Here is a 22,193-nt window from a genome sequence, read left to right as displayed (position 1 = left end):
CAATGCCAATTAGATTAAGAGCTTAAGACCAAAAAAATAAAAAATTATTCTGGTTCCCAGGCAATTTTCCTTCCACTATCCCCTACTATCTTTATCACCCTGTAGAAACTTCAGCAAAGTTGTGTAATGAAGACAGTTTATCCCTTCTGAGAAAAGAAATCTATTCCGCTAATTACACAACTGTCCTGTTGATATTGCTGCTCTGTTACCTCTTCACATGCTTTTTTTTTAGTATGATAGAAGGTGATGTTACTTGGCATTTATGCCCCCACATAACTATGCCTTCGGAAAGGCAGTGCCACTAACTTTGATCTGTTGCTGTTTGGTTGCTTTTATAGTTCTCTTTCTTTTTCTATGCTGAGCTTTCTGAAGAAAAAAAAATAGCCTTAGAATCGGATAAAGGTTAGTGATGAACCAAGACCATCTTTGGTTGCAAGAGACTAACCTACATAGCTTTAGAGCTTGCCTCAACCTTAATAGAATATTGGATCTCTCTTTGTAACTCTTTATCTTCATAGAGATCTATAAACTACCTATTACAGTATATACATCTGACAAATGCTTTGAAAACATGGGACAAACATAAGGTCCATTAGGGGGCATATAATCCAAATAACTCAGACTTTGGAAGAGAGGTCAGGGAAGGTATACTGGAGGGAATCAGGATATTGGGCTGAGTTTTAATGATGAAGGTACTTTTCAATAAATTAAATGGAGAACATTTTACAAGCAAATAAACTGCAGAGAATGAGAAATAACAAAGCATCATTAGGGATTACAATCATTAGACATGATACAGGGAGGTTCTGGAAGAAGTATGAGCAATGAGGTGGAAGATCAAGGTGGAGACCAGGTGATGGTGGATCTATATCCCAGTTTAGAGATTGTGGGTTCCTCAAGAAGTTGGAGAAATTAAACCACTTGGTGTAAGAGAGATTCCATGATCAGATCTGTCTCTTACAGCCTTACCGTGGAAAACTTCTGGGAGGACAGAATAGAATAAGTTGAGACCAGAAGCAGACTATCCCACAGCAATGACTGGGATGTGCATTAGAGAACTGGAGGTGATGATGGAGGGAGGAATGCACATTTAGCAGACAGTTTTAGGAGGTACCATGAGTAGGATTTAATGACTAATGGGATGTCAAGGGCAAGAGAAGGAAGAGCACTGGCTGCCTTGAAGATTTCAGGTTGGAACATCATTGGGTCAATGATGATCCATCTGCTGACCTAAGTAGTGCACAATTGAAGTAGTGGCAGAGGTGGAGTTGGTGATAGTTGGCATAAATGAATATTTCACTGATGACTGAGGATCTAAAATGGGTTTTATTCTGAATATGTGAACATCTACCTATTGACCATGACTTTCGAATTAGAATTATGTGCCATGCCAGCACAGCCAAGGGTTCTGTAAACCTGAGGAGGGCCGGCGAAGGATGAAGAACAGACACACAAAGAGAATAAGCTGGGTCTAGGTGGATCTTCTGTGTCTGGCTGAGACCACAGAACAGTTCCAGACTGCAAGCTGAGCCTTTATTTTATACTCAGAGGTAAACAAGGTAGTGGTCACCATAGTTACAATGTTCTTGTGAGTTTCACTTGTTTTGGCAGTACTTGCTGCACCTCCCACAGCCATTAGCTACCCAGGAAGGATCTAGGCAGCATCATAAGGTCAAACTTAATTATGCTAAGAGGGCTGTGCCCTCTAAGCTGGGACTTGTTTTTGGCTTTGCCAACAGGTCAGTCCGAGGCTTAACCCTATAACCACTCCCTACAGAACTATAGTACAAATTGAATATGCAATGTACTCCAAGAGAAGGAAGGCTACATACTATCTATTGGGTGTCTAACATTTTTTAAAGTATCATAATAAGACTTTCAGGTAAATCCTATCTACATTTCACAAACGAGAACACCAATTAAAATGTAAAAATGATTTAGTGACTGGACCAGAGTCACAGGGTTCATCCAAGACGGGGGAGCCTGACTTTACAGCCCATCTTCTTTTACATTGACCACTGGACAAAGAGGCGAAGGGTGCTTTGAATCACACGTCTCCATTTACTTGCTGTCTGAATTTTGGAAATTTGCTTAACCACTGCACTCCTCAATTTTACTAACTACGGGATCTTAGATGCTTTTAATTGACCCTCTCATACCTCCTTTTTACATGCCACCACAAATTTTGTGGCTTTACACGACAGAAATGCATTCTTTCCCAGTCCTTGATATCCACAGATTGACATCAAGGTGTCAGCAGGGTGGGTGGTACTCCCTCTGAAGATTGTAGGAGACCTGTTCCTGGCCTTCTCCAGATTCTGGTGACTCAGGGTGTCTTTTAACTCATGACCATATTCTGTATTCTCTGCCTCCATTGTTATATGGCCTTCCCCTCTTCCCTAAATGTCTCTCCTATGTGTATTTCTTATAAATATCTTTGCCACTGGGTATAAGGTTCATCCTAATAATCCAGATATTGTCCTCATATAAAGATCCTTAATTATTTTTGCAAAGACCTGTTCTCAAATAAGGTCACATTCATAGGTTCCAGGGACACAGATAAAACATTTGGGGTGGGGGAGGCAGAAGTACAATTCAACCCACTACAAGGTGATATAATAGCTTCACTCTTATATTTCTTGGGACTATTGAATGAGATGATGTACGTAAAGCTCTCAGAAAAGTACCTGGCAGAGAACAAATATTCAATAAATGATACCTAGTATTAGTATTAGCATTAGTATTATTTTCCATAGTGATTGTCTTAGAGGTTGACACATATATAGTCCCTTAATACTTGGTTTCCTAATTTAAAAACTGTTTAAGTAAAAAATTAAATCAATTAGAACACTTGCTGAAACCGATTCAGCTCAGTGGATAGAGCATTGGCCTGTGGACTCAAGGGTCCCAGGTTCGATTCAGGTCAAGGGCATGTACCTTGGTTGCGGGCACATCCCTGGTAGGAGATGTGCAGGAGGCAGCTGATCGATGTTTTTCTCTCATCGATGTTTCTGACTCTCTGTTCCTCCTCTCTCCTCCTCTCTGTAAAAAAAATCAATAAAATATATTTTTAAATAAATAAATAAATTAGAACACTTGAGACATATTGCTAATAGCAAAAGTTTAACGAGGTTTTGTAAGTTAGTCTTCACTTTAACAATAAAGGTCAATTAACCAGAGGTTCTTTTCCCCCAGCACACATGAACCTTGGCAATGTTGTCCGTAGTAGTTGTTTCCCCAAAGGAGATTATCCATGCCAAGGGCAGAGAGTTCTTTGCTCTTTGCCAGTCCCAGAATAATGAATGACTTTATTTGAAATAAAGTTGAAGAGGTCATGGGTATGTGATTATAGACCTGGAAGGGCTAAGATCACAACCATCAAATAACCACTCAGCAAGATTATGCATGCGAGGGTGTATCAAGGTTGGCAAACAAATTATTTTCCCCAGATCACTTCTTGAGTTGTTGACAAAGCTAAGGCTAGTACCCAGGTCTTCAGTTTCGTCCCACTCTGCTTCTCATCAGTGATCTAGTTAATCATTATTTAGTACAAGAAATTAATGAAAATATTAACATCAGCTTTTTAAAAGATTAGAGAAGGTCAAGAACCAATTCATACAACTCAGCACAGTCTTATTGTCATTTCAATATTCTATTCCAATGGACCCATATAATAATATAGGTAATAGCCACTCAAACTTATATTTCACTTTTATTTGGTAATAGCAACAAAGAAAAGTAGTGTAGCATATTTGAGTCACCTCATTTTGACTCCCATGTTCCTCTACAACTTTCCTTGACACTATAAATATGTTCTCCTCCCCTTCACATAACTTTTGCTTCAATTAAACGAAGTGTTCACTAGCTCCATACCTATCCCATGCTCTCAGCCAGGCGACATTTTTATTCTAGCTCTTGTTCTTTGTATGTTGAAGACCTTCTCCTTTACTTCTACATCTCCAAGTCCTGCCGTCCTTGAAGGTTCAGGTCAAGTTCTATATGATCTAAAGAGCCTCCCTTGCTTACTGCCACCTGGAAGTGACATATTTTTTGTCTTTGTTTCATTTTTTTACATCTCTCTTGTAGCAATTGGTCATTTTTTAATTTATATTTTTATATATTTTCTCTTAATATATTAAACACTCATAGATATCAATAAAATGAGAGTTCAATAATATTTCTGTTAGTTTGTTACAAACTGGGAACCCCATGTCCACAGGACTTTGTGATAGTGTCACCATGTGAGCTTGATATCGTGGCCACCATGGAATGGGTCAGGATGAGAACCCAGTCCAAGGCCATCCAGTCTCTGGGCTGACCAGTCACTGTGCAGTGGCAGACGTAAATGGGAGTGATGTCTTAGAGTTGGCTCATACTGACTGTTATGATTTAATGGTTCAATGTTCACACTCGGAGGAGCCAGGTGACATCATGTTGCTAGATTGAAATAAACTATAGTGGGAGTATTTGCACCAAGAAAGTTGGCAAACATTACACACCAGGGCTTCTCCTCCACCCAAGCCTCCGCAGACAGCCAGCTATTAAACATTTACCAGCACCCCACTGAGCTGACAAGCTGAATCTTCTCCCTTAGCAATTTGAGTGTGAGGCCTACAGACTGAGCCAGTGGTCCTTAACAGAAACAAAAGCAGAGGGACCCTCAGAAGAGAAGGATGTGAGCAGAAGTCATGAGACAGCAGAAGCTATGGGGGATCAGGAGCACATGGCAGAGACAGAACAGAAATACCTTCGTTAGTGATGGCAGGTTCAGTGTAAGTAGAGGCAGAGGGTGATAAAGCTGTTATGATGACAAGCTCCTGGAGTAGGAAAACACAGACGCCTCCTTGGATGGTGACTAATCCTGTTTCCTTGAGCTCTGCTGGATCCCATGTGACCTTTCCAAAACCCTGCTCTTCTGAGAAGCTGGCTCTGCGGCGATTCCTGCTTTCCTTACTTCCCTGTCTCTCTTGAAATAAAAACTCTCATCACAGGGGACTGGCAGCCAAAAGGATGACAGAGTGACCGTGACACTTTGCAGTGCCTACGGGCTGTCACATCCATCCTCACATTTAACTCTCTCAACAAGACACATAGGCTGCCAGCTCTCAATGGCACCAACCAGCACACAGGACAAGGAGGCAGAGGCGCAGAGAATCTGAGGGCCTTGCTGAAGACAGGCAGTTAGCAAAGAGCAGAGTGAGACACAAGCCCAGGTGCCTGGCATCAGCATCCTTGCCCCCATTGGGCCCAGACTGATACTGCCCACCCAATCGCATTCCATGAACAACAAAAGGATTACTTAACAGTCATAAGGAACACAGGGCAGAGGTAGGGAATGTGAGAAAATGGAGAAAGAGAGGGGGAAAGGGGAAATGTAATTTGAAAGTTTGGATGTCATATATATAGATAATATAGTGTATAGGCACACACACATGCTTACACATATCTGTAAATGTAATACCATGTAGATTATATTTCGTATATATCATGTGGTATCAAATATACCTGGGTTCCAATCTAAGCTTCCTATTTGTTGCTTGTTAGGATATGAGCAAGACATATATTCTGAGACTTCACCCATAAAGTGCACATCTATTTATCCATCTACCCTGTTACCCTGAAAATAACACAGTGTCTTAAATTAGTTTTTGCTCCCAAAGATGCGCTAGGTCTTATTTTCAGAGAATGTCTTATTTTTCCATGAAGAAGAATACAGTACACATTTATTGTTAAATGAAAATAAAGGAAATTTATTACCTGTATACGGTACGGTAGTACGGTAGTTGTCATCACAAACCAGACAAACTGTGAATCCTACAGTATCAAGAATTTACTCATTTATTCAATGAAAATCATATCATCATCTTCTGGAACATCATCATAACAATCCAGTTCCTGAATTTCCTGGTGAATTTTTTGTGACTCCATTTCTTTCAGAATCAGTGGACCAAATCTCTCATGTTTAGCCTAGGGGGAGGGCCTTATTTTGGGGGGATGCCTTATATTTCACTCAGAAAGAAACCTATAAGTAGGTCTTATTTTCGGAGGATGTCTTATTTTCAGGGAAACATGGTACTTTATAAGATTCTGGTAAGACTTAAAAGAGAAAACGTATGCAACTATTTGGCACAGAGCTTGCCACAGAGCAAACATTTGATATATTTGATTAACAATTACTACCATTTTAAGTCCAATAACAAAAAGCAATGATTAACTCTCCTAACTGTAGTTCATCTAACATTGTCCTGAAAAACACTGACCGCTAACGAGCCCCGCTGCACATAGGTGGGCGGTATCTCAGACATGCGCACAGTCCGCTCTGCCACACACAGCACGGGAACACACAGGCCTCAAAGTAAACGCCCTTACATAAAACATAAAGCAGAAACAGCTGCTGCTGGCACTCGGTCCCCAGGCAGATGTGATGTTTGAAAATGGCAAAGAGGCCCAATCGCGCTTAAATGTCTGGGCTGTGTGAGAGCTAGGAAGCGTGATTGCTTTCCCCACGCAGACAGCCTGCTGAGGGGGAAGATGCAGACGCTTCAACAAAGGGGGTTGTGTGTGCTGGACACACAGCTCTCCGGCCCCTGGGCCAGCAGGGGAGTCTGCGGCCACATCACAAACAGTGTTGCGAATGTCCTTGCATTTTCTGAAACAGCAACCGCCATAAATGAGACGAGACACCCTAATGGGCACCCTAAATGCGAAAAGAGCAAATTCATTAGGCTGATATAGAAAAATACTCTTGGCCGTGGGCAGAGAAATCACCTCTATTTCCAGAGACCTCAGTAGGTGGCCTTCTCATTTCCTCACACAGCCTCTGCTAATAGAGCGCAGGCCAAAGCCGGTTCCACCTCGGAGATGAGTTTCTCGCACTGTGTCCTAGAAATTAGGCCCAGGATGTCCTTGGGAGATCTTTTTGAGTCTAATTCAAACGTCGTTCTTTTTTAAATAGAATTTCCAAGTTAGCAAAACAAAACAAAACCAAAGAAAGAACACACTGGAGGGGAAGATGAAAGCTACCACCAAACACATCATCGTAAGACAATTGCTGCCTTGTGCGGTAGGGCTTTCTGGCCTTTTGCTTCTCACGTGGCTGCTTTTGATGAGCAGAAGGCAGAATAGCCATAGGATTTTGCAATGGGGAGTTTCAGGCGCTGGGCTGGCAGACTGGGAGGTGAAGTAAACAGTGGGAGGTGATTTGAAGTTGTATTCATTCTGCCCCACCCACCTGCCTGGATACCAGAAAGTACCCTGTAGAGGAGACTCGTTTCTTGAAAGAAAGGATTAAGAATTTGGGTGCTTCCCCCCGAATGAGTAGGAATATTTCAGGAATAAAATTTAAAAAACAACCCAGCTGGTGTGGCTCAGCAGTTGAGCATCTACCCAAGACATCACTGGTTCACTTCCTGTTAGGGCCCAGAGATTGGGCTTGATCCCCAGTAGGGGACATGCAGGAGGGAGTGGATCAAAGTAAACATCCTTAAATGAAACATTGATGTTACTATCCTTCTCTCCATTTCCCTTCCTCTCTCTAAAAAGTTAATAAAAAAAAACATTTTAAAAAAACAGCTCCTTTTTTTATAATGCCGGCTTACGTTTCTTGCCTTCTCATATCACTTTATCCCTCATACCCAGTGTTCCTGGCACAGTGAACTGATTCCAGGTTTTGACCGCCTCTCAAGGTATTCGTTTTCCCTGAAACTCCCTTCCAGTTCATGACTGACTCCTTTGGACCAGCCGGGCCTCATCTTCCATGCTCCCCTGCTCAGGAAGCCTTTCCTGACCTGACCCACCACCTGGGGCCCTGGAGCTGATTCAGACCATTGCAGCTGTCTCTTCATGGCACTTATTATACTATTCTAATTTTGGTTTCCACATCAGTCTCGCTCCCGAAGGGAAGACATGAAGTCACACCCAGAAGGGAAAGGAAGTTCAGGAACTTGGCCTGTGCCACCACCCACTGTGTGCAGAGAGCTAAAGGGGTGTGTGAGCTGCAAGAATGAAGTGTGAGCAGTGAGGTCCAGGGATGCCACCCTGGAGACCGCCAGTATGTCCCTCTGAATGCTCCTTTCCTGGAGTTCCCCATGGGCTTCCAGGCGGTGTCAGTCCTTAGGAGGATCACACCAGGAAAACAGGAATCTTCAACAACTTGGAGGAATAGAGTCATGATCAAACAGCCTGAGGCTCAGAGAGGAGATGGACCAACATTAGTTCTCACTGTGAAACATGATTCTGAGATAGGGTGACAGCTGGAGTGACTGAAGCCCAGGGTGGGTACTCTCTGAGAAACTCCAAGACTATGAACTGTCAGGAATTAAGAGGAAGATATGAAGCCATGGATAAGAAGAGTATTCAGCCAAAACCAGTTTGGCTCAGTGGATAGAGCGTCAGTCTGCGGAATGAAAGGTCCTGGGTTCGATTCCGGTCAAGGGCATATACATTGGTTGCAGGCACATCCCCGCTAGGGGGTGAGCAGGAGGCGGCTGGTCGATGTTTCTCTCTCATCGATGTTTCTAGCTCTCTGTCCCTCTACTTTCCTCTCTGTAAAAAATCAATAAAATATATTAAATTTAAAAAAAAAGAGTATTCAGCCTCAGCTGCAGATCACACCCCTGTGTTCAGAGAAAGAGGCCAAAATGAACTCAGAACTATCATCTGCAGGGCTGAGGCTATCCAGGGTAAAAGAGATTAGAACTGCCCACTGCTGTGCTCAAAGCTAGGATTTCTCTAGACCCATGGTCGGCAAACTGGCTTGTGTGGCTCTTTGGCCACTTGAGTGTGGCTCTTCCACAAAATACCACAGCCTGGACGAATCTATTTTGAAGAAGTGGCATTAGAAGAAGTTTAAATTTAAAGAATGTGGCTCTCAAAAGAAATTTCAATCGTTGTACTGTTGATATTTGGCTCTGTTGACTAATGAGTTTGCTGACCACTGCTCTAAATCACAGACTTGCAAAATAGTTTATCTGTACACCTGTGTGACCTCCTCTAATAACACCAAAACAAGAACTGGTAGATGGAGCATGCTGGATACATATTTGTTGGATGGATGGATGGTTGGATGAGTGAATTGCTACTATAGGATTACTTAGAGATAATTGTACATTAGTAATACAAAATACAGTATTACTCAGACAGTCCTGTGTCAACCAGGAGCCTGGAAGGACAGATCTAGAAGCAAAGAGAGAAGCAATTAGCAAGAGCACAAAAAGAAGACTCACTGGCCGTGGTTCTGTCCTTGAGCTGTACCCTCTTCTTGACTAGGTGTCATGTTAGGGAATACTTAGGATAGAGTTCCAGCACCCTTAGGTGCAAATGAAGAATGCTGTGGAATTTAGAACCCTAAAGGATTTCAGGAGTTCTGAAGGGAGCGTTAGCAGTCCTCAAACTATTTCAATAGTTCAGATAGATATCCTTACAGGAAATTTACTTTTATCAAATTAAGTTCACTTGGGCTAAGCATGATGGAAATCACAAAACATGCAAATGGGTTAAATTTCTCTATTAAAGGACAGAGTCTGGGGGTTGTTTGTTTTTAAATACGGGGTTAATGTATCATAACACACACTCCTAAAACAAAACCACCAAAAAATAAAATAAAAGATTAGAAAATTATATGCTAGGCACAAGTTGACAAATGGCAAGCAGATATAGCATTATTAATATCAGGTCACCTAGTTTAACTATAAAATCGCCTCTTTGCTAGTGATTAGGACTTTATCAATACAATGAGATGTTAATGTAGGTCATCTCCTGCTGGCCAGCAGCTATTCCATTGGCATTTGAGTATCTTATTTACCTAAATAAAAGTTAAGTAAATGAATACATATAATACTATCACAGAGTAAAAATAAATTAACAAAATACATATAAACTAATAAAAAGTAAATATACTCAATGTGTTTGGTGAATGACAATGTTCAAGATATAGTTTCTTGTGGCAACAGTAAAAACAAGGGGAGGTCCTCTAGAGGCAAGCATGGGCACCCCAACATTGTCCAAAGTTCTCAAAGGACTGCAATGAGGCCAGCAGAATTTCTGGAATCTGCCCACAGACATACCACTGGGCTCTTTGACTCCAACACTCATGCTCTTTTGTATTTAATCAGTGCTGTCCTATCAAATGAAAGGCTGCTACAAAAAGGCTGAGTGGCTAAGGACCCTGCAGCCTGGCTGCTTAGCCCCCACTCCAGTGTGGCACCCAGCAGCTGATGGCACAGAGTCTCCCTCTCCCAGTCTGCAGTGAAACAGCAGACGCCCATCCAGTGCCATGTGAATCCCAAGGACAGAGTCTGAGGGTTGTTTGTTTGTTCTCAAAATACAGATTAGTGTATTGTAATGTACACTCCTAAAACAAAATCACCGAAACATAAAGAATAAGAGTTCAGAAAATTATACGACCGGCACAAGTTGACAAAAGGCAAGCAGATATAGCCATATTAATATCAGGTCATCTGCTGGAAACTCAAGCAGGGTATCCATGCTGCAGTCTGGATGCAGAATTCCTCCTTTGGGAAAATGCAGTCTTTGCTCTTAAGGCAACTTGATCACCACAGTCTAGCCAAGTTGATTCACACAATTAACCATCACAGCCACACTTCTATCAGCATCCAGAAAGCACTTGCAGCAGCAGAAGAAAAAAAAAGAAAGCTCTTGGCTTTGAACATGCAAACTTCTTGGACTTCCTTTCCAGATTCTGGCAAGAGTGCAATTATGCATTCTGGATGAGAGAATTACAAGTTTTTAAAGTGCTGACAAGGTGCAAACCAGCTACCTATGGCCTTCCAACGGGGTGATTGCCACATGCAGGGCAGGGCTACCTGGGCCCCTCCTTCTCAGTGCCTTCCTGCATTCCGGGCACAACCCATTGGCCCATGTGCCCTGCATGGTGTGGGAAGTGGGAAAGACCTAACCCACACAATGAAAAGGAGTTATTTTATCATTAGATGCGACTCTTGCCCCAACTTGCTCTACCGTGCTTGGCCTGTGCCAGAGCATTCATTGTATTGCCAGGTTCTCATAAATGTCTGCCCAGCCCCAGCCACATGTCCTTTCTGCTTAGCTTCATTTTGGTGTCATGGGAAAGCATTCACACACCCCTGCCCTCTGTGAGCCAAGGGGAAGTGCCCAAACAGGCTGTGGGAACCCCTGGCTTAGGTGTCCCATCTCTGCTGCCTGGCACTGACTGACTCATTGGCTCCTTTATGCCCAGGCCCGAGATATCAAGGCTCTCCTTTTTAAGATTTCATTTATTGCCAGGCCAGTGTGGCTCAGTGGTTGAGCATCGACCCATGCACCAGGAGATCAGGGTTTGATTCCCAGTGAGGGCACATGCCTAGGTGGCAGGCTCAGTCCCCAGTAGAGGGTGTGCAGGAGGCAGGCGATGGATGATTCTCATCATTGAGGCTTCTCTATCTCCCTTGCCCTTCCTCTCTGAAATAAATAAAAAAATATATTTTAAAAAGAAATTTTTATTTATTTACTTTGAACAAGAAGTCTGTTGCCTTCTCCAGCAATGAAGTATCTTCCTGCTTTAGAGGTTGCCTGCACCCCCAAAAGAGAGTTGGCAGCAGACCCAGTGCAGGCTACTTCATTCTCAGGGCCCTGGTCTGGAAGGACAGCACCTACCCACAGATTCCTTTGGGGAGTACATAAGACACTGACCCTGGGTGTTTCCACCAGTGTGCACTGCACAGCATCCCTTTCCTCTTCCTTATTATCTATATGACCGTCTGTTGCAACCGAATCCCCATGTGTTGTCCCACTGAACCACATGGCAGCACCTTGAGACAGGCATCCCCAAAAGGCAGAAGAGAAAACTGAGAGGCAAGGTGCCCTCTTTCCTGCTTTGGGCTGAATGGAGGAGGAAGACCCACTTTGTTCCCAAATGTATCCATTAGCATGGCAGACTCGGATTTTTGCCTGACAATACATGACAGATCAGGACTGAGAAGTTAATGACAACCAAGCAGGACAGGCTGGCCAATATAGCCCTGGAGCCACTGGAGCAAAGCTGGGCACAGAGCAACAAAAGAGGAAGAAGGTGGGATATGCAGGCTCCGGTGGGTGTTCAGGAAGCTGGTGGGGAAGGGGTTGGGTATCTGAGCCACACGGGAGGAGCAGAAGATGATGAGCAATCCTCTGGGGTTTGTCCCTGCTCCTGGGAGATAGGCCTTCACCAGGTTAGAGAAGCTAAGCTGTGAGAAAGGCAGATCCTCCATCCCCACTGCTCGGTGAAAGCCACTGTCATCTCCAGCCTGGAAAGTGCAATAGCCTTTCAGCTGGTTCCCTGCTTCCAACCTCAACTGAGCCCTTCAGCTTAGCCTCCACACAGCAGCCAGAGAGAGCCCATGCAGGACCTAGTCAGCTATGTCACTCCTTTGCTCAAAACCTTGTCCTGGCCCTAACCAATTTAGCTCAGTGGATAGAGCATTAGCCCGCAGAATGAAGGGTCCCAGGTTCAATTCCAGTCAAGGGCATGTACCTTGGTTGTGGGCACATCCCCAGTAGGAGGTGTGCAGGAGGCAGTTGATCAATATTTCTCGCTCATTGATGTTTCTAGCTCTCTCTGTCCCTCTCCCTTCCTGTCTGTAAAAAAAATCAATAAAATATATATTTAAAAAACAAACCAAAAAAAACCCTGCCTGGCGCCATCACTAAGCAAAACTGAAGTCCTCACAACATCCTTGCAGTGACTTCTGTGGTTTGCTGTAATCTGCTCTCCGTCCCTAACATCCTCTATTCTCCCCACATCTTACTGTGCTGCAGCCAAACCAGCTGCCTTGCCCATTCACACACAGCAGTTCTGAAAGCCTTTGTATTGGCTGTTCCTCTATCTGGAATGTCCTTCAAAAATCTTTGGTTAACACCACTGCTCACATCTCAAATCTTATATTCTCACCTGGCCAGTGTGGCTCAGTGATTGAGCATCAATCCATAAACCAGGAGGCCACAGTTCAATTCCCAGTCTGGCACATGCATACCTCATAAGCTTACTATGGGGATTAACTCGGAGAAAAGTTCCTGGCATAAAAGAGGCTTTCAATAATTTCCTTGAAATGTTTTTAGAGATAGCACTAGGAGTATCTAAAAAGAGAGGCTGCTTAATTTGATATTGTGGACTAAAATAATCAATAAATATGTGTGACCACCAACTCAGTGCCAGGCCCAATGCTAGGCCAGTAAGAACAGATAGGAAAGAAAGTGTCCCCAGGCAGCACGAGAAGCTGAGCCCTCAGTTCTAAGTGTGAAATGTGCTATTAGATGCATTTGGAAGGTGTTACAGGAAAGAAAAGGCATCAGAAATGAAATCTTAAAAAAAGGAAAAAAAAAGTCTTGTTTTGAAATAACTTGAGAGTTACAAGAAATTGCCAAATTATGAGGACAGATCCTGTGTACCCTTCCCCCGGTAACCAATTACATAACCATAGCCCATCATCAACACCAAGAAATTGACATCAGTCAGTTTTAACTACTGATCTTTTTTCTTTTTTTCCTTTTTGTAACTTTTTTATCCTTAATTTCAAACTTACAGGAAAGCTACAAGAATAAATAGTACAAAGAATGTCTGTTTACCAATTGTACTCACATTCCCCAGTTGTTAATATTTTACCACATTTGTTTCATCATTCTCTCTCTTTTTTTTTTTTTTTAGCTTTCTTTGTTTTTTTTTATTAAGGTATTATATGTGTATATATCTTACCATTGCCCCCCCCACCCCACTTCCATACATGCCCTCACCCCCCAGAGTTTTTATATGCATTGTGTGTGTGTATGTGTATGTGTGTACGTGTGCGTGTGCGTGTGTGTTTGTGTGTGCGCATAACTATGACACTGATAAGAGAATAATAGTTAAAGAAAATAAGAAAGGAGTCAAAAAGGTAGCATAATATCTTGTTTACTGTTCTGATGCTGTGGGTTTAATATTTCCATTTCACAGATGGTACAATGAAGCTCAGAAAAAGCTAAGTGACCTGCCTAAGATGATGTGGTTTCTGCATGTGTCGATATGAAAAACCTTAAGTTCGGATTTGGATGCAACAGTATTAGAATGGGTTCATCAGGGCTTTGTCTTTGTCCTAAACTTGCCATGGATGTGTCTGTTGCTACACAACTGTTGTTTTCTAAGATCTACCGAATTGCTAGTTGCTCCGATTTTGCCCCAACATCTGGGCTTCGGGACATCTTTCACAAAATGCAGGAGAAAGAGCCCTGCTCTTTCAGGATTTACTGGAGAAATGATTCCCCAGGAGCCCCTACTCCCCTCACACTTTCCAGTCAGTCTCACCCTGGGCTGTCAGCTGGAATCCTCCAGAGCAGAGAAAGCAAAAAGGTTTGAAATCAGGGGACATGGGGATAGGCTTAAACAGCCTGGGAGGGATCCTGCGGAAAGAAAGTGACTGTTGTTCTTCCCTCTGAAGCTCCTTTTTGTTGCACAGTCTGGCTGGAAGCAGCAGGATCTGAACTGCAGCCAAGGGACAAAGGGCTTTTTCTGGCTAAGAGAAGCAATTGTGGTCAGGATGGGCCAAAACAGGAGGGAAGTCTTTTACGTGAAAGCAGGGCCTACCAAATGTCAGAACTGGCGCCTGCAGGCTGTAATTGAATTCTGAGAGCATTTACTAACCAGGTGCACTCACATGATTAGGAGACAGCCCCATCCCTCAATGAACTTGCAAGGTAGTACAGGATTCATTCCTTCTGTTCACTCATTCATTCAATCCCTCACTCCTTTGGCCATATAATATAGTAGCTAAGAACATAGCTACTGAAATAAGAGAAACAGGTTCAGTGACTCATTCAAGAATTATTTGTTTGGTGCCTACTGAGTGTCCAGCAAAGCACTAAGGGAACAAAGGTAGACAAATATATTTCCTCTGTATTGATTAGTTGGAGTCTGGGAGAGAAAGACACAAGGAATAATAAGCATAACAAATAAGTTATCTTACCTACTAACAGACAGACATGTAAATTGACTATACCTCCGCTATGCCCACAGCCAATCAGGAGTGAGAATGCAAATTAACCCACTAATGGCAGGTTAATTTGCATATGCAGGCGAGGAGCAGCTGGGAGGGGCAGGACACCTGCTATGAGAGGGAAGAAAGGCAGTGGAGGGAGCTATAAGAGTGGTGCTCCAGCAGGGAGCAAGGACTTGCAGGCTCACGGGCAGCCAGGAGCAAATCTAGGGGAAGGAAGGCCTATTCTTGCATGAATATTGTGCAACAGGCCTCTAGTATAGTATATTAAAAGCTGATAAGTGCTATGGGAGAAAGGAAACATAGAATAAGTAAGGGCCTGGGAAGCACGGACCAGAGGTTTTAGAATGTAGAATTGAATAAGGTTGTCAAGGTAGATTTTACTGAGATGGGGCATGTGAGCAGAGATGGAAAGCAGGTGAGGGAGTAGCAGTCATGTGGATACAGAGTTAGGGAGGGGAAGAATACAGATAGAGGAGCAACTAGACACAAGGCCGTAATGTGGGGACATACAAGGAAGGCCATATCCTTCATAGAAAAAGTTTATAAACCCTTGACCTAGATCATTGTTTTCCACATAGATATGGACACAGATCTGTGAAATCCTTTCTTCAAATACCGGTAAAATCTTGGTCAGAGGCTAATGTATACTAGAATCAGTGTGGACTTAGCTACTTGAAGAGCAGGGGTGGGAGTGACATGGAGGTTTCTATTCTAACCCAGACTCTGACCACTCTCGTGTCCAAGGGAAGCTAGAAGGCACCCCACTTCACCTCTGGGGTTCATAAAACACCACTTGAAAAACAGGACTTTAGGATCCTCTCTAGTCTCTTCCTGGTCTGTAATTCCAGTAGTCTCTAGATGATGTTCAAACAAAGTTTAAATAAACTCAGATCAAAAGTGAACAGAATTATGAAAACAACTATCTTCAGTAAGGAAACTATGGCAAATAAACTTATAAGTTAGAGAAACTAATACTTGGGTTGAAGGCCTCAACATTGTTTTTTCTCATTCATGGGAAGTTAATGTAAAGCCAAAATTCAATGTGTTGTTTGATTCACAAACCCATGTTACCATTCATTACTACTCAGTCTCTCCTTCATGTTCCATAGATAAAATGTACATAATAATATATTTTGCTATTTATGGAGTAGTTCCTATTTGCCAAGCTCAAGTACAAATATTTAACTTGTATTAATATATTATTTTAATTAACCTATATATAATACACAAACATATATGTGCAAAATATGCAATATATACATACAATATATACTTTTATATATACAGTATACATACAAATATACAGTATATATTTATAGAGACTACAATATGTAGAGATATATAGATACATGTATGTAAGTACCTTATGTGTTCTATATAATGTGTGCACACATGTATGTGTGTATGCACATATAGAATCATATGGACTATATGCTACCATTCAACAGAAGAACACAAAGAGGCTAAATAATTTGTTTACAGTCTCATGGTGGACAATGACTCCTGCAGATGTGAACCAGGACTGCTGGCTGCCACAGCCAGAGCTGAAAGCGCCAAGGTTTGCCACCTGTGCTAACCCTCACAGGCCTGTTTGTCTCCCCTCGCATCAGATTGCGAGGCCATTAGGGACAGGAACTCTGCTGTATGCATCCTAACCTTCCCAGGACTTAGCCTTGCCTGGCACCCTTCCACACGCATGCGTTTGATTGAATTAAGTTCAGGGAGAAATGCTGCAAGAGCAGGACTGGGGTTTAGAATCTGTGAGGTTTAGAGGAGGAGCAACAATGTCTGCCCGAAAAAGAAAACAGCCTGGCATCTCGAGAAGCAAATTAAAGTCCAAGTGTTTGGTGAACTTCTCCCTGTTTGTCTTTCTGGTGAACTGCGTTCTTGACACTGAGCCAGGGTTACTGGAGCCCAGGCAGCAAGGAAGCCATTCCGGCTCCCCCAGCCTGTCGAGAGCGCCCTTGTAACCGTCCTCTTGTGCGTCTCTGGGCCAAACATTGCTCAAGGACTCGAGAACCAGGAAAATGTATCTCTGTTTGCATTGGAAGTTCCGGGACTAGGTCTAAGACAGAGAGAAATCGCAGATCTCTGGAAGTTTATCTTCCATGTTTGATACATAAATAAAAAGTGGAGCCTGTGCGAGGAAGGTCTTAAGATGTCCTAGTGAGGTGACAGGGCCACATAAACATAAAATAAATAATTAAGATTTGTGAGGGGCTTCAGATATCACGAGGCACCGTCATATGAAGGATCCTGATTAATCCGCTCACATCAGATCTGATTGCTTTGACCAAGCACAAGGAAGTGAGTTTTCACTTGGTTGTTGCTGGTCTTTTGTTAACTTTTAATGAACCAATATTTGGACTTTCTGTGAAATGGAGTATTGTGTTCACACTTTGTTCCTCTATTCCAAACAATTAGAAGTGACAAATATATATATATTTATGCAAAAAGACATTGCAGGAATAAAGAATAAAGAGCAAAGTAAAGATAAAAGATTATCTTCCTTGGATAAGGAATAAAACAGAGACACAAATAAGTGAGACAGCTGTAGCCAGCTTCTGCAGGATGACTGAAATAATACTTGTCACCCACATATGAGTGGGGAGCCAGAACTAGGCTCACCACACATAGCCAGAAAATAGCCGGTTTTCCCACTTAAGAGAATGGGGGGCGGGGGGGGGGGAGGGGGAGCCTGGTATGTTTGGCTCAGTGGTTGGATCTTTGCCCCATGGACTGAAGGGTCGTGGTTTTGATTCTGGTCAAGAGCATGTACCTTGTTTTCAGGCTCAATCCCAGGTAGGGGTACATGCCGGAGACAATCAATGTGTCTCTCTCACATTGATGTTTCTCAGTATGTGTGTGTGTGTGTGTGTGTGTGTGTGTGTTTGTTCCCCTTCCTTCCACTCTCTCTAAACATCAATTGGGGGGGGGGGATGTCCTCAAGTGAGTATTCACAACAAAAGATAAAGAAAATATCTGTGGCCCAACCTACCCCACCCCTGGAGCTGTGGATGAGAGAACCGGGTGGACAAAGGCACCATCTCTAAACAAAAAATGAAACATGCTAACTTGGAGACTGGGATCTACAATATCCCTTTGATGGTTGTGTGTGAGACAGGATTTCAGAGATGTTAGGGTGATACCTAGAGATCTACAAGAGGGCCTGGAAGCAAGGGAAAGGCAATTGTCAAGTCATTAAAAAGGTGGGATTAACACAGATGGAGAGAATAAATAGAAATTCTCTCCATTAACTCTACGCCTAACTCTATCTCTATTTCCTAGTCTAATCCTAATGGAGTAGAAACCAGGAATCAGAAATACTTGATACCTCTGAAGTTGGAGATACAGTGGATCAAAAACTAGGAGGAATCATTAAAAGTTAAAAATTATGCACCACTTAACCACAGGCATATTTTCTGAAAAATGTATTGTTAGGTGATTTCATTGTATGAGTATCATAGTGTGCACTTACACAAGCCTAGGTGGTATAGCCTACTATCGATACATGCCTAGGCTATGGGGTATAGCCTATTGCTCTTCGGTGACAAGCCTATACAGCATGTTTCTATACAAAACAAAATGAGATTAAATCAAGCACAAGAGAAAATGATACCATCAAGATATGTGATAATATTAGATAAAGGAAGCAAGAGCATACAGTAGAGTCAAGACAGTCTCTTCAATAAAAATGGTGCTGGGAAATTTGATTAGATACATTAAAAAAAAAAGAAAAGAAAAGAAACTAGATCACCAACTTACACCATACATAAAAACAAACTCAAAATGGCTAAAGGACTTAAATGTAAAACAGGAGACCATAAAAATCCTACAAGACTCCATAGGCAGCAAAATAGCAGACATGTGTCATAGCAATATCTTTACCAACACTGTTCCTAGGTCAATGAAGACTCAGGAGAAAATAAACAAATGGGACTACATCAAAATAAAAAACTTCTGCATAGCAAAATAAGCCACCAACAAAACAACAAGAAATCCCACTGCATGGGAGAACATATTTGCCAATGATATTTCTGACAAGGGTTTAATCTCTAAAATGTACAGAGAACTCATACAACTTAACAAAAGGAAGAAAATGATCCAGTAAAAAATGGACAAAGAATCTAAATAGACACTTTTCGAAAGAGGATATACAAAAGGTCCAGAGACATATAAAAACATGCTCAAAGTCACTAATCATCCGAGAGATGCAAATCAAAACAATGAAATATCATCTCACACCTGTCAGAATGGCTATCATCAACAAATCAACAAACAACAAGTGCTGGAGATGATGCGAAGAAAAAGGAACCCTCCTTCACTGCTGGTGGGAATGCAGACTGGAGCAGCCACTGTGGAGGACAGTATGGAGTTTCCTCAAAAAGTTAAAAATGGAACTCCTATTTGACTCAGTGATCTCACTTCGAGGACTTTAAACCAAGAAACCAGAAAGACCAATCAGAAAGGATATATGCACCCCTATATTCATAGCAGCACCATTTACAATAGCTAAAATTTGGAAATAGCCTACGTGCCCAGTAGCAGATGAGTGGATTAAAAAACTGTGTACATCTACACAATGGAATACTACTATGCTGCTATAAAAAAGAAGGAACTTTTGCCATTTGCAACAGCATGGATGGAACTGGAGAGCATTATGCTAAGTGAAATAAGCCAGTCAGAGAAAGATAAATATCATATGACCTCACTTATATGTGAGATATAATGATCACCATAATTTGATGAACAAGAATAAATCCAGAGACAAATGGTTGGTTGGAGGGAGAGGGTTAGAGAGCAACCAAAGGACTTGTATCCATGCATATTAGCACAATCAATGGACACAGATACTGGGGTGGTAGAGGCTTGTCCAAAGTGGGAATGGAGGGGGGGGGGTTTGGGGGGGGTCAATCAGGGAAAAAGGAGACATGTAAAACTTTAGAAAATAAAATAATAATAATAAATTTTTAAATAGGTGATAAACAGGGATATATAGAGTTGCTAATTGTGTAATACAACATGCTGTTTTACAGCAAACGTTTTATTTATAAGTAGAGTTGTCCAAAATAACAATAAAAAGTATAATGTAGTAAACACATAAACAGTCATTTATTATCATTACTAAATATGTGTTACATACTGTACATAATTGTATGCGCTATATTTTTATATAACTGGCAATATAATAGGTTTGCTTACATCAGCATCACCACAAACACTAGAATAATGCATTGTGCTGTGATGTTAGGATGGTTACAATGTCACTAGGCCATAGGAATTTTTCAGCTCCATCATAATCTTTTGGGGCAATCAGTGTGTACATGGTCTGCCATTGACTGAAATGTCTTTATGTGGCATTTGACTATCTATATATATAAAAGGCTAATATGCAGTGTCCCCTCGGGACTTTAACTGGGAGACCAGGAGTTCCATCTCTCACTATGAGGTGCACTGACTACCAGTGGGAGGCTCAAAACGAAGGAAGGCCCTGGCCGGCAGCTGGAAGGCCCCAATCGGCCCAGGCCTAGGGACCCTACCTGTGCACTAACTTTGTGCACCAGGCCTCTAGTATATGTATAAGCAGTTAGGCTCCTAGGATACCACCTGTACTCAAAATGATATAATTATTCTTCCCATTACACTCATTGACATGGCCACAAAAGACTAGAAGGTTATTATTGAAGCCATTGAACCACAGAACTATGAACTCAGGAACACTTGGGGTAACTGAGCTAAAATGAGAACCATAACCTTTCTTTCACTCAACTCCCAGAAGGCTGTTTGTCAGGCTTATCCCCACAATCAAGAGACTGCAGGATACTAGGATTTCATAGAACCCTATTAGCCCCAGTGACAAGACATACCTTCACTGGATAATTAAAAAGTCTGCAAGGATATAGCTGATTATCTGCTCAACTGCCCCAAAGTGAAACTCACCACTCAACAAGCCCTGACCATGTTCTGGGCTTTCAATTAGCTTTTAAATGCCTTATTTTACAATATGAATAAATAGCAAAGAATCACCAGTTTTTGAATGACACTTCTAACATAATAAACAGACAAAAAACACACACACAAAAAAAAAAAAAAAACAGATAAAATGCAGGAAGCTAAGAAATTGTATATGTATGTACTTATATTATATTGCACATTTATACTAACAATAGAGGAATATGCACATTGGCCGGGATGCCATCACTCAAAGACCAATCAGGCCGGGACAGCACACCTGTGCCGGGGGTCCAAAGGGCATGGAGAGGAAGGGAGAGCACAGAGGCAGTTAGAGGGATCAGGCCAGGAGGGGAGCATAGATAGGCAGTTTAGGGGATCAGGCTGCGGAGCAGTCGATGGGCCGAGAGCATCGAGAAGCATCCTGGGGCGGGGAGCTTCACATAGTGTCCAGGGCCACAGAGGCCATGCGATGGAGGCCAGGCTAGGCCTAAAGACCCTAACCACGCACAATTTCATGCGCTCTGGGCCTCTAGTGTTACGTAAAAGAAATCAAGCGCAGAGAGGGAAATAGTGTAAAATTCCATGTTACATTGCGTTCAAGGACAGGCAAAATTAACCAATGATAGCAGAAGCCAGAATAGTGATGGGGGATGAGAGGTGGATGGGCATTGCCTGAGAGAGGATATGAAGGAAACTTCTGGACGCTGGAAAGTTTCTAAATCTTAATCTGGATGGTGAGCAGATGAGTGTACACAGGTATAGAAATTTGTTGAGCTTAACATGAATTTAATCTATATACAAAGGTTGGGCCTGTATGGAGAGTTAAAAATGTGAAGAGAACAGTAAATAACAAAGCATGCATTTTGAAGAATTCTGTAAGTATGCAGACCTTCCAGTGAAGGTCCTTTAAGGTAAACGGTTCACTGCTCTGGTTTATGGGAGTGGGAATTGGCTCGCGGAGTGTATCATGCTTTGCTGTTCAGGGAGTTAGATAATGAACTCACTGAACTATTTACACATATGTTTGAAGGTTATAGGAAACTGGAATGGTGCCCGAAAGACTTAGAGAGTAAAGAAAGTCATCTCAGCAATTACTGCCTGGCAAATTTACCATTGCAATTATTATTTAAATAACTATTCTAGGGACAAAAAAAAATGATAAGACTGTATAAAAATAAAAAAGGCATCGTAAAAATCTCCAATAGCAGGGATGGCACAGCACGGGGAGTCAGAATGTCTGCATTCCGATGGGTTACT

The sequence above is a fragment of the Pipistrellus hanaki genome (assembly GCF_964339955.1).
Source record: "Pipistrellus hanaki genome assembly, chromosome: 1".
Taxonomy (NCBI): domain Eukaryota; kingdom Metazoa; phylum Chordata; class Mammalia; order Chiroptera; family Vespertilionidae; genus Pipistrellus; species Pipistrellus hanaki.
This window is presented reverse-complemented; position numbering follows the sequence as displayed.